This window comes from Delphinus delphis, chromosome 13, assembly GCF_949987515.2.
Source record: "Delphinus delphis chromosome 13, mDelDel1.2, whole genome shotgun sequence".
In the NCBI taxonomy this organism is placed as follows: Eukaryota; Metazoa; Chordata; class Mammalia; order Artiodactyla; family Delphinidae; genus Delphinus; species Delphinus delphis.
In genome coordinates, this window is record NC_082695.1 from 4,803,004 (window position 1) to 4,817,263 (window position 14,260).

The following is a 14,260-nucleotide window of genomic DNA, read 5'->3' on the forward strand; positions in this document are numbered from 1 at the left end:
CAAAGCCCCAGCATCTACCCACCATTCGTCTTCTCAGTTGACTGTCGTGCCACCTCTTTTACTAATAAAATGGGCACAACCGAGGAAATAAATGTCTGCCTCGTGGTAGATGCTAAATTAATATTTGTTCCATGAAAGGAGATTAGAAGCATCGTATCATGTCAACTACAAATGGGCACTCACCATTGGCTCTTGCCATCTACCTCTACAAGGATTAAATCATGTGATGCTGCAGCCGCTGACTTTCAGCGCCCCCTGAAAGGAGTTCAGCGTGGAGAGCGGGAAGGAGGCCCTCTGTGCTCTGGGAAAAACTGGCAGAACAGGTCTTCAGGTGTTAGAGATTTTCAGGAGCTGATTTTATGAGCCCAATTCTTGTGTCTCCTCGTATCTAGAAAAGCCCTAAAATCCTTCACGGTGATGACCGCTCCTCGAGACTAGCAGAAACCTTCTGCAAAAGAATATGTGCTCAGTTGCATGTACCCCCCCTTCACCAAAATCACATATATTCTGACCTTCTCCCCGCCACTTTGAGCAGGTCCTCAGAGCTACCTGAAACGCTGTCTCCCAGGCTGCAGTCCTCATTTTGCCCCAAATAAAACTTAACTCGCAGCTCTCACGTTATGCATTTTTTTAAGTTGGCAATCGTAAGGAAAATCTGGGTTTTCAAAAACATTTTCTGAACACATCCCTGGTCACTGTCTCCGAGCAAACCAAAAGGAACAGGTAAAGAGTATCATGTGTGTCTTTCCTGACAGTAACAGGATGGAGCTGGGCTCTAGGAACCTGGCCAGTGAGAAACGACGCTGTCCCCACCAGAGTCAGGGATGAAGACAAGCTAACTGAGGGGCTCAGACCAAGAACATTCCAGCTCCCTCCATACTGCAGCAGTGGAAGGACATCACCGCGACGCCCCCAGCATGATGCAGAGACATCTTCACGGTCAGCACTGACCCCTGAGACCTGCTGAATAAAATGCTCATTATTATTCTTCTGGTGATTTACTGATGGACACGGCAGTTAGAGAGAAACAGTGGAATGGCTATTGTGCTCATCGTTAAATGCCTCATTATGGGAAAATGTTCCCGAATGGTGCAGTGGGGTGACCAATCTACCCAACCTACATCCTGTCAGCGGAAAATGAAGCTGGTCGATTTGGAATTATGTGAAAAGAAGTACATTTTTGTCCTGCCAAGGTTGCATTTTCAAATGGTCCCAAGCCAAATGTCAGATGAAAACGTTTGCCTTCTCGCACATGCTGGCCGTGGATCCGCTGCTAAAAGCAGTTTAGCAGCTGAGGTGCAGCAGAGAAATGCGTTCATTAGTGGGGCGTCATCCCCATCACGGCCGTGGGCTTCCCGGGGTCACTTCCTGCTCAGGGTCCCCAGGAACCCTGAGATGCTGTCACTCAGCCTGTCTGGTGTCCTCTGAATGCCATCAGAAGTGCAGGCTGCCCCTGGGCTGGCAGAGAAACTCAACTCCGCTCACTGGAGGGAGACAGCACGGGGGTGATTTCTCCCCGATGTACCACAAGGTCTCCTAGGTCCTGCCTGGGCTGCATACACAGGAACAAGCACGGCTCACAGAGGCTGATGTATTTCATCCTTCAGGAAATATAAGAGAAGTTGACAAGGGCACCACCTTACAGGATATCAAAGATGGGAGGATGGGTCTGAAAGGTGTCGGCATTGAAAGCCTCTCTCCATCATTAGAGCAAGAACTTTCCTGTGACAGATATGTGAGAGGATGCAGGGCTGAGTGGACAGCCTCTGACCCCTGTGAAGGAAATCAGAGCAGGTGAGGGGAAGAGAAAGTAACCAACGGGGAGATGGACCGAGCTCCAGCCACTTCCCTACAAGGGAAATTCTAATGGCATCTCACTGTCCCCCAACTCCTGCCACATTGCTCTCTGCTTCTGCATCCACTTTAATCCATGATTTATGAGTGGAATTAATAGAAATCAATCGGGCATGGCTACGGTGACGTGTTCAACGACAGATGTTTCCCAAGGTAATTACGTTAGGATAATAACAACACAGAAGAAATGCCTGGTCATCAGCTGTGCATCGGAAGCTCTAAAAAGATCGGCGATTTCACCAAAAAACACTGCCAGCCAAGGAAGTGGGAGAAAAGACACAGGTCCAGGGCTGGCCCAGCTGCCTTTGTGTCTTGAAATCCGTCCTTCCAACTTTCTGGGGCTACATCTCCTCCACTGGAAAACAGGAAGGAGCCTCGTTCACCGTCTCAGTTGGTCCTGCCAACGCATCGGGGGAAAACCAGTCTGGAAGATGGAGGAGACATTTCTCATGGAAACAGCCCGTGGCCCTCCCAAGTAACAGACTGTGTAGTATAGTTTGTTTGCTTGGTTTTTTCATGCTATCTGAACCTGGTTTTGAGGTCTCTGTTAGAGGAGGGTCCCTTCTCCTTCTCGAGCAGCTGATTAAGTCACCCCCCAGCCACTTGCCTTATGGGGCTCCCAGCCACAATGTACCTCCCTAAGTGCCCTGGACCAGGCGCCACTCGGGACAGCCTCCATGCCCAAGAGCCCATGAAATTATTCAAATTGCCAATCCACAGGGGGAGCTCAAAACTTAGCTACGCCCACCCTGCTTGCTGTCCCCTACAGCTCAGCTTCTGTTACCTGTCCCCAGGTGCAACCCCTGTGTGGCCCTGCTGGCAGCCTTCTCTCATAGTATAACCCAAAGTGGGGTCCAGCTGCTCGCTGCTCGAAAGCCAATAAAGAGGCAAGTTTGGTGGAAAGGAAAGCTTGCTTTATTTCAGGTGCCGGCAACCAGCGGCGGAGGGGAACTCCTGTCCAAAGGCGAACTCCCCACCACGCCCCGCTGACAATCGGGGACAACAGCTGTTATAGACAGAGGCGGGGTGGGGCTCCACGCAGAAGCAGCACAGGCAGCTCCGACAGGCATCTTGAAAGTGATCATGCGGTCGTCTGACCAGCGTCATCCTGATGGCTTTCAGTACAGTGAATCTTCAGTTCCGGGGTCGGTTTGTTCCCATTTCCTTGAGGCCAGTTCTCGGAATTGTGGCAGCTTATGTCATGGCTACAGTCTGGTCATCGTGTAGTTCACGTCTCCACCTGATGGGGGTTTCAGCATCTGCAAGACGGCTCCCAGGACACGGTTCAGAATATGATCTCTAGCCCTTGAGGAGGAACGAAAGGGCCTTGACTATGCTTAGTGACTAAACTATTATTATTTAGTCTTGTTGGACTGTTCTCCTTTGTTTCTGCATTTTCCCACTTCTCTGATTCAACTTATTCTTTGGCTAAAGTTTTTCCACAGACAAAAAGCAGGCCGAGGACATGGGGGTAGGGGCACGGATCATAGGGTCCTGCTCCGTTTCAACAGGAGCTGTAAATAACAGAGTTCTGCCTTTCATCTATCTGAGGGTCATTGTGTTGTGTCCCTCTGTCAGAAGCATCTTTGAATCTTAACAACCACTGTCAGCATTTGGGGTCTAGAGGTAGGGACTCTGCACCTTAGCCAGACTTCAGCTGTCCCCCCACTGTGTAACCCAGCTTGTTCCCCCTTCTGAGTCCCAGTTTTCTCCTGTATTCCTCATGCAGAATCGGGATAGCTCAGGGTTACTCTTGACCAGACGTCCCTGGGTGCAAGTCGTCACGCCCCTCATGCTTGTATAACTACATCCCTGTGCACCCCACTCCCCTCCTCCAAGAAAGGGGGTCAGTCATCCACCTCCTTCAGGGGCTGCTATGCGACAAGTCCAGACGCACATCACACACACTCACTAAGGCAGCCACTGCTGTTACCAGAAGCCTTAGGAAGCTTCCAGGAGCGGGGGGCCCTCAAACACTCCCTGGGCCCGCACATGCCCAGGTGCTGGAAACAGGAGACAGAAGCCAGACGCTTCCATCAGGGGATCTTAGTGGGGGGTTAAGAGCAAATATAGTTTGGGCTCGGTCTCCACGTTCTTAAAGCAATCAAGCTGGGCCTTTTGATGTCACATCCAAAGAAAGGTACACATCCGGTGACAGAGCAAACAGCCCTTCATCACACCAGTGAAAACTTCTGTCTGCATTTCCTGAACTGTGCTGGGAATGATGTTCCAAAATCCTCCAAGTATCTTGTGCATTAAGTATTATACCTTTTGCAATTTAAAAGCACTTGCTTATTCAAATGTGAACACTGAAAACATACCACCTATTTGGAAGTTCCATGTAGGCTTTATTTGTATTAAGTAAAGAAATCTGGGGGGGAAAACAGAAATTTAAATGGCCTGATCCTCTCTTTAAAACAGAAGGCCTGATACGGCCAGGACTCCTGTGAATGACCTTCGGAAAGGGCCTGTGATCCGCAAAAATTTGAAATTTCCAGCTGCGTCTGTGCCCTTGTGCAAGAGGGTTCACCGATTCAATTAGATTATTAGAAGTGGCGAGAAAGGGCAGAACAGGAAAGAAAGAAAGAAAAGAGAGGGAGGGAGGGAGGCAGGAAGGAAGGAAGAAAAGAAAGAGGGAAAGGACAGGGACACAAGCAGCGGAGTAGGCTGCGCTGTGAGGTGGGAGGGAATTCGCCTCCGATGCCGTGGCCGCCTCTAGGTCCTGGCGCCGCGCGGTGCATTCCCGCCCGCCGACGCTAGAGGGCGCGCCCGCGCAAAGCCCGCCCCGCGTGGAACCCGCAGACGCTCCAAGGGGCCGACAGGGGTCGCTATACATGGACGGACGGAGCCCACCCCGGAGACTCTGAACCTGGCCACCTTCCCGGTGGAGGGAAGCTCCGCGGCCCTGGGGCTGGTGGGCGGGGCCGGAGGGAGGTTTTCCCTGCGCACCAGGGGAAGAGACCCCACCTCTTCCAAATGCCGAGGTCGCCTTTTGCTTTGGGGTCGCTGGTGGGAGCTTTGCACTGAGTCCAGTGACATTTGCAAAATCGTCTCGGGGTGTCTCGGAGGCAGGTGTCCCTGGATTAGAATCTCACCTCCTCCCTTCGCTGTGTGACCTTGGACAAGGAATCCACCTCTGTGAACCTCAGTTCCCTCCACCCCTAAAATGGGGATAATGACATGCCCAGATGGTACAGCCGGGGCGAGAATTAAATGAGACCCTGTGCCTGCAGGCACCCACGTAGCAGGGTATCTGGTACACGCACGCGCAACACGCACGTAAAAACCCACTCTCTGCTCTGTGAGCAGATGCTGTTCATGAAGAGAAATGTGCACTTTCCCTTAAACCAAATAATGAATCTGCACAGCTAATCAGCCTGAACCTCATTCCATTATTTGTTCGTGATTAGATCTGGCCATTAATCCACTTTTCCAGGTCTAGAATTAGACTTTAACCCTGAGCTAAGCAGAGTCGTTCTCAGCGGCTCCAACAACTTACCTGGCAGCAGAAGGACACCTGGTGTGGTGAAGGGCTCCTCCCCATTGGCCTCGAGGACACCAGGAGCTAAAGCTACAGGTGGCAAAGGAAATCTAATTTTCCCCCAAGCCCTAGGTAATTAGAGGATGTCATCACAGCCTGATGAGTATTTACCCAGCAGAATAAAACAGTGTGATGATTCCTGATCCCTCCAAAAGCTTAACTGTCACTTAAATAGGGCATGGTATTTAAAATATTAATTTCATTATCTTCCAGTGTCTTATCATTATACATCTAAAGCGTCACACAGAATATATTTGCATGCGTAAAGAATTCATCATTATTGTTTCCCCATGGCAGAAATGGCTGTTGGCTTGACTTCTGAATCTGAGCATCGGGAAAGCGATGATATAATGTGTTTTTCTGCAATAAAGCTTGCTCAGTGTTGGAGAAATATACAACACAGGGGATGAAAGGATAGAAGGGCAGCCGGACAACGGGACAAGGTGGAACTGTCACATCCATCACCTGTGATGGCTTCTTGACCTCTGTGTGGTGTGACGACTTCACCCTTTTTGCTGCCGAGTCAGCCACTAGAATAAAAGTCCCTTCAGAACTGCCCAGAGTTCACCACCAGTCACAGCCAGAGCCTTGGAGATGACCTGACTGCGAATTCTCACGCTGGAATTCCTCTTAGTTCTTTGAATCATTTTGATTGTGTACTTGTCGCAGTAAACATCTTTGTGCTCACATCCATAAGATAATAATTCTACAGCAGCTGTCAGTCCTGCTTTGCAATAGGCTTCTAACTCTCAACCCCTTCCGTGTGGGTGGGGTCACGTGATTAACCCCGTGAGCCCCGCGGGCTGGGAACAGACATGACGTGTTACAAGGGAAATTTGTTTTCGGCAGGCAAAAACACCACTGCTTATGTCGCCTGTCCGCTTCCAGAATGTTCCAAGCCCCCGTGGCTCCCAGATGGGAGCCCTTTGGTCAGCGTCACTGCTGCTCTTCCCCTGGTGTAGCTCTGGTCAGCTTTCTGGACCTCGGACGCATCAGGCGTGCATTAGGCTTGGGACCTTCGCAATTGCTGTTCCTCTTTCTGGAACACTCCCCTACCCCAGATATCCCATGGCCTACTCACTCACTTCCTTTAGTCCACGCTCAGATGTCAGCTTATCAGTGGGTCTTTGTTGATTATTTCTTTTTCAACTCCCATCTCCACCACCAGCCACTCGCTATGCTGTGCTGTTCTCCATAGATCTTTACCCCACCGAGCCTACTCTATAATTACCTATTTATTTATTATCTGTCTCCTGCCTCAAAAGTATAAGTTCATTTTACCATCACATTGCCAGTGCCTGGAATAACGGCTCTCATAGAGTGGGTCTCAATAAATATTCGTTGGAAGAAAGAAAGAATGAATAAATGTTCACCACACACGTGGGCCGGATGGTGGTCCCTTTCTCTACCCACACCTGTTTCTAGAGAGTTGAAATTCTACTTCCATGTTTTCAAGAGAAGCAAGGGAATTGGATGCCTTACAATGCAAAACCTGATTTTCCAAGTGTCAGTCATAAAATTCTAAAGTATAGAAATAAGTGCTCCGTGGGCCAGATAAAGACCCCAGCGCTTCCCCTCTTCCATGTCCCAGCTCAGAGCTCATCTTAGAAAAGGTCCCCCATAAACAGGATTGTCATGGCAATGACAACAAAGGGAACAGCTGGCAGGGTCTTGCCCTCTGTGTCTGGGTCCTGACCTACAATTTTATAGCTGGATCATCTTCCGAGCTGGCTGCACTGCTGTATGGCCTTACACCGGAGGCTTCACCTCTGTGAACTTCCGTTTCCTCCTCTCGAAATGGGCAGGATACAACCAGTCTGCAGTCGGTTGTTAGGACTGCCCCCCATATTTGCAAATTGCCTGTCTGACACAATGACTGGTAGAAGGCCATGTTGGAGAGATAACACTTCTTATTACTGTTGCTTCTTGGTCCCATCCTAGCACGGTAAGCATCTGTTGGTGGTGGGGAAATGGTCCGTTGGTAGGTGTTTTCTGTGCACAGACTTAGACCCCTACCGTTGGCATCTACCATTCAGACTAGAAAGAGAGCTGAGCCCGGATCTGGGGGGGCAGGTTTTCTTCTCTAGCCCACCCACTCACAAGTCTGGCTGACCTCCTTCCGTGTGCCAGGAGCTGCTCTAAGCTCTAAGGGCACAACAGTGGCCAAAACAGGACCCGCCCTCGTGAGGCTGAGACTCCAGAAGGGGGAGCAGTGGATTGGAGGGCATGGGAGACTATGATGACCGCTCTGGAGAAATACAGACCAGGAAAGGGAGACAGGGAGTGCGGGGATGCAAGGAATGAGTGTGGTCAGGAGAGCAGGGACCTCCGGGGTTGGGGGGAGGGAGCCCGGCTTCCCTCCAGGGGGAGGGGGAGGGAGCTATACACTCACTTCCTCTGAAAGGTGAGGGGTGCGGTGCCGGGGTTAGATCTTTGCAGGCAGAGGGAGAGAAGTACCAAGGCCCTGAGGCAGGAGCCGTCCCGGTGTTTGGGAATCAGTGGGGATAGAGGGCCAGCAGCAGAGCTAGTGAGGTCGGCAAATGAGATCAGAGAGGGCACAGAGCAGGGGTGTCCGTATGGGTCTTGGTGAGGGTGCTGGCTTTTTCCCTGAGAGACGAGAGCTCTGGGGGTTTGGGGACATACTATGGTACTAAATGTAGCGTGAGGCCGTCAGATTCCCTTTGTGACTCACTTTCTTTCGAGGCCGATCATGTCCTATGCAGAATTAATATGCCTGCACCTTTCCCACAAACAGCCTCATATTCTGGGGTAACGACTATGTTTTCTATTTCAAAAACCACTAGGTAATTTATTCTTGACTTCTCCTTTTTTTTTTTTTTTTTTTTTTGCGGTACGCGGGCCTCTCACTGTTGTGGCCTCTCCCGTTACGGAGCACAGGCTCCGGACGCGCAGGCTTAGCAGCCATGGCTCACGGGCCCAGCTGCTCCACGGCATGTGGGATCTTCCCGGACCGGGGCACGAACCCGTGTCCCCGGCATCGGCAGGCGGACTCCCAACCACTGCGCCACCAGGGAAGCCCCTGACTTCTCCTTTTTCCGAGGAAAACAGACTTGTCAATTTGTTAAAGCTAAAGGTTCTGGGGGTTTTTTGGTTTGTTTCTTCATTTACTGCTTCTAGTCTATTTGGTGTCACATTGTACACAGGATGAGCTACTGACCGCACGTAGCTAGCTTGTCGGTGTAGCCATCAATGTGACAAGGAACAAAGTCAGGGGAAGGGATGACGGGACATCCAGTTTTTATGGGAGAAACCGGGACACAAAAGCAGATGTGGTCTCACTTTGCAAAGCAGAGGTGGTGGTCTGCAAACCAGCCTGTTGAAAACTTGCCCAAACGGGCCACATGTTCTGGCAGATGTGACTTTGATTTTTGAGTTGTTTTATTTTCATTTCTCCTTGGTCTTCAGCTGACGGAGCCGCCTGACGATTCATCTCGAAGTGTGTCTCCTCACCATCCTTCAAGGAGTTCGCTTTGCACAGTCAAACCTCCCTTCCAGAATGTCGCGGTGAGATTGTAAGCTGAGCCTCTTTGCGATGTGTCACCTCCACTCTCTGATACGCTTTGCGATAGATGGGTTTTCCCCCAAACTGGGGGACCACACAGTACACACAGGGTGGAGAATAATGGACTACACGGAGTCTGGAGGCCTGGGCTCAAATTCTAGATCTGTTACCTGCCTCTGCTGGTTTGTTTTAATGTCTAAGCTTCAATTTCCTCAACTGCAGAACTCAGAGGTAAACAGGATCTCAGTTATCGGGGAGGATGGCAGCTTTTATCATTGATAATAGAAGTATCCTGGAAGTTCTTCTTCCTTCAGCTGTTCAGACAAGGCTTGAAGGATCCCCCAAGCGTGCAGCCGGATGAGACAGCTGGCGCGGTGTGTAACGTCAAAGGTCGTTGTGATGCCCTGACCTGGTCCCAGCGTTCCACCAAGGGACCAGCGTGGATATCATGGGTTGTCTGCATGTGCTCATTCAGGGTGTCATCCAGGACAGGGTGGCCTTAACCCAATCATTTAACAATTATATGTTGAGTCCAACCGTTGGCAAGACATAGTATATACACAGAAGGAAAATAAGATGGATTAAGTGTCAACCGTCTTGTCTCATCCCATTTAATTCCCAACCATAACCCTACAAGGGAGGGAGTCCTCTCCCCATAAACAGATGGAGAAACAGATCAGGGAGGGCAAGTCACATCCAACATTCTGCACCATCTGCGTGACCATGGCTGGATTCACAATCATGGTTTTCTGATCCCACAGTCCATGGTGCCTCAAAACCCACTCCCACCCCTGGCTTTCCCTCTTCTGAGTTTGGAAGATCCAGACCCAGGGCACTAGATTTGTCCTTCATCCTACTGGGTCCTTCCCCACTCCGTTCCCAGGAATAATCAATCTTGTATCTCCACTGTCGCCCTCATTCATTGTCTCCAAAGCCACCACTTCCATGAAATCTCAACAACTTCCTTCCTCTGATGCGCTGCAGGCAAAGCCAACTGCACAGGTGTGTGACCTGGGCAGGTGCATGGGGCCCCAGGCTAAGAAGGGCCTCATGGTTGGTTTAATGCTCTGGTGTCACCATCTTAAAATTCTTAACAAGTTTATCTTTGAACTTGTGTTTATAAAGGAAGTCAGATGAAGCATCATGCCACACGTGAGAGCAGAGGACATACATGTAACGTGTGTGTCTGCTATTCCCTGCTGCCCCATTCTCATATGGCAGCCGTGATACCGGAACGCCGGTGGATCCATCTTCAGATGACAAGCAGGGTCACTGACTGACCCTCTCCCTCACTTTCCTTTTGAACCTGAACTTGCTCTGAATGCAAAAAGAAGCAGCATTCTAAGAAGCATGAATGACCAGAGAACCCTACCGTGGACTTTGCAACTCATGTTACTCTCCTACACTGAGCATCTACTGATCCTGAAAAGGATGACCTAGAAGAAAAGAAAAAAAAAACAATCTAGAGTTCCTTTTCTTTCCGTCTCTCCCTTATTCATCAGCAAGCTGAAGGGAGAGATTTTTCATAGAATATGTGCATCTCAAGACGTGAAATAAAAGAGTTGAGTCGGTTTTGTGCAACATTTCCACTGTCCTGGCAAGAAGAAAATACATATGCATTTAGAATCTATAAAATGCATGTTAAATGCACTGATATTTGATGATTCTGCGTACAGGTTAAATGCACGGGTATTTACATCTAAAACTGGTCTTGCACAGTATAAAGATTAATGGCAAAATTTGTTGCCATTATTTAAAATTTTTATTTACCTAGAACAGCACTAAATAGCAAATAAGAAATACCATAAGTTGAGAGAGAGACCACAAGAAAAAGCTTAATATTTTGTTACCTTGGTACTTTTATCCTTTTTTTTTAATCCCACCTGCAGATTACACAGCCAGCCCAGCCCACAGGGCTATGTGTGTTACGTCCTCAATTTACACTTCAATCGTGACCTCATTCTCAACAGTAAGGCTGGTACCTAATCAATCTTTGTGACACCCCCAGCAACCAACATGAAATTAAGTCCACTAATAGGTGCTCGTGCTTGTTTCTTGTTTTGGCTTTAGAATGAGGAGGTGGGAGTGGGTGTTTTCACCAGTGGATTGGAAAATGGGGGACATTAAGCAGGAAACTAGTCACGCAGCTTCTGAAAATAACTGTAAGTTTGGTTTCTGCTTCTTATTCACTTCTCCTCCATCACAAATAAATGTACTTTTAAAATCCTTTAAAGTGCCTCTTGGCTACACACAAAACATGCCATTCGTCCCTGTCAGCTGGAAATCTCTCCGTTGCAAATAAGAGAAAACTGCACTCAAAATGGCTTAGAAAGTGAAGACAACTTATCGATTCACATAAAGTTGCACAGTGCACCTCGGGGCAGCTCTGTCCAGCAGTTCCACAGTATCTCCACGGCCCCGGTGCTTTTCTGTTCTTTGTGCTTCTTCTCCACACCGCCGGCTACATCCTAGTCACACCCACCTCATGATCACAAAATGGCTGCCAGCAACTTCCAGGCACAGGAGCTTCCTCGTTTCTGTCTCTTTTTCCAATTAAATGTGTGTTTATGGGGACTGAGCTGGCAGAAAGTCATTCTAGATCAACTCGGGTCCTTATCTGCTAACGATGGAGAAAGCTTATCTGAAAATGAGGTCAATGCAGAAGAAAACATATCTGAGAGATGAAGAAAGAGAATGGGTCTGGGGGGGTGGCTTCAGATTCTTAGGAATATTGATTGAGCAGCTGGGTCAAGCTATGCCTGAAATCATATCCCTGACTTTACACTTACAAGGGCCAATAAATTCCTTGGTTTTTTGTTTTCTTTTTTGTTGTTGTTGTTCTTTTTGTTTGTCTGTCTGTTTGGTTTTGGGTTTGGGTGTGTTTTTTTGCTTGTTTGATGGGTTTCAGTTACTGTCGATCCTGAGAATCCTGACAGAGAATCCTGACAATCATAAAACTCGTCCATTCAAATATTCATTCACCAACTGTCCTCAAGCACTCTTCTGTATCAGGAACTGGTCTGTGCTTTTTTTTTTTTTTTAAATTATTGGGGTATAGTACATTCTGTATCAGGAACTGGTCTCTGCTTTTTTTATTATTATTATTTATTGGGGTATAGTAGCTTCCGTATCAGGAACTAGTCTCTGCTTTTTGGAGCCTGCAACCCAGAGAAAGAGGATATACCCCAAGCAAACATCTGGAAGGGATTAATCTTATATTCGTGAGATCTGGACATGTCATAGACAGCTTGGGCAGTAGCAATATCCCTCCTCCATGAGCCACCTGTCAGTTTCGATTTCTAGGAGCCTAGCTGGAGAGAGGGCTGTAAAATGCTTAGATAATATATAAGTACAGGTAAACCCCTTGCACTTAAATGTTAAATTCCCTGCCCCAATCCCAACATCTAATCAAAAAGGCAGGCGCAAAATAATATGTCTATAAATTACTTTCATTAAAGATATTTTTTTCTACTGAATTTGGGCAGTAGAGAGAGGAAATAAATCTAGCAGTTTAAATGCTCAGTTCTTCATCGCGTTCATTCCTCCAGCTTCTGCCGAGTTCTGTATTCGAACAGCAGGGGCATAAGAACCTTTTGATAAAAGCTCTGATTTAAGCCACTCCAGATAATTCGTGTCTGCCATGAACTTTGTTTTTCTCTACGTCCCCGTGCTTTCTCGTGGTGCTCAGGGCCACCAGCCAATTCTCTGAAATTTCTAATCTCTTAAATAAACGGACGTGGACAAAAGAGACTGCTTCCTTCCTGATTCTACATCTTCTGAGGGGTGTGGCTGATTTTTTTTTTTCATGCATTTTGGAAAGTTTCTTCTCTATCCCCAAGTGATTCATCTCCTCATGTAATTTTCTGTAGAGTTTCATCACATGCTGTTGGTATAATTCAGGCTGCATTTTAATCTTCTGCCGGAGTTTTCAATTTTCCCTTTCAGACAGCACTCTCTGACTACAGAGATCCTGGCTCCCTTTTGGAGAGTGTAATTGGATGCTGAGTGCTTTGTTTATTTGATCCCCTCCTGGTAGCTTGTATATTTCCTAACTTTCTCCTGGCACTAACTTAGCTGCAGAAAGTGTGGTTTCTACTAAGCAGCTTTGATGTGATGAATCGTTTTCTGATGCGTTCTTTGTACTCAAGTTGCCACTCCTGGTGTACCTTGTTGGAAAGCAGGTGATTCTGCCATCCTTGAGCTGACCCTCGGTCTGACGATTCTCCATGCACAGCGTTGCTTGAGTATTGTTCATTGTTCAGTCAGACCCCTTGCTCTTACTTTCCCTCCTTCTGCTTCCCATAAAAGCTTAGACTTTCCCGAACGTCAGTATTTTTCTCCCAAATCATCCATTGGTGATATCAGACGCCGTTGCCATTCATCCTAAAGGGTTTAACCACTTGAGATTTTTTTGGCCTTGAGATTGGAGATCATTTGTTTCTAGGGACCATCATGAATTCTATGATATGTTTTAACTTGTGCGGAAAATCTTCAGGCTATCATTTTTTCCTTCCTTAAAATAATTTGTGTATTGACTATGAAAGCAATCGGCAGTATTTACCACCATCTCCCAAAGGAAACCCCAACCGGGACCTGTCTCAGAACCTCAGACAACACCATAGACATCCTGCCCAGCTTTTCCAAGACGAGTTATGATCAACAGGCTGTGGCGGTCAGTGCCGAAGGGCCCTTTGGGGGCCAGTCCCCTGCTGGGCCACAACAGGCCACACGGAACCCCATGGAATATTCCACGTGGACCCCAATCAAGAGCCTGGCCCAGGGACTTCCCGGAGGTCCAGTGGGTAAGACTCCACGTGCTCCCAGGGCCGGGGGCCAGGGTTTGATCCCTGGTCGGAGAACTAGATCCCGCATGCACGTTGCAACCGAGAGTCCGCATGCCGCAACTAAGACCCGGGGCGGCCTAAATAAATAAATATTTTTTAAATATATTTTTTAAAGATATAGAATTTCTTCCAAAAAAAAAAAAAAAAAAAAGCCTGGCCCAGGGGAGACCATTCATGAGGCTGAGAGGAGGCCTGAGGTGCCGTAAGGAAGGGTGGTCCCACCTTCCTCTGTCAGGGCGCACACACGACGACAAAGGTGGGAATGAAAAAGGATGCCTGAGCCAGAGGTGACCAGCCCGTGCAGGTCCCACGGGAAACCAAGAGCATCCCAGTTAAGCCGGTCTCCCATGCTCTGCACCTGGGGCTCAGGGCGTCAAAGTGGGTCCTTCCTTTCTTCATTTCAGGTCTTCCTCCCTCCAAGCCCGAAATCTGGTCCCGCCCACAAAGGTCACGGAACTCTCCCTCTCCCAGTTTTCCTGCTGGGTGTTCATTTGGTTG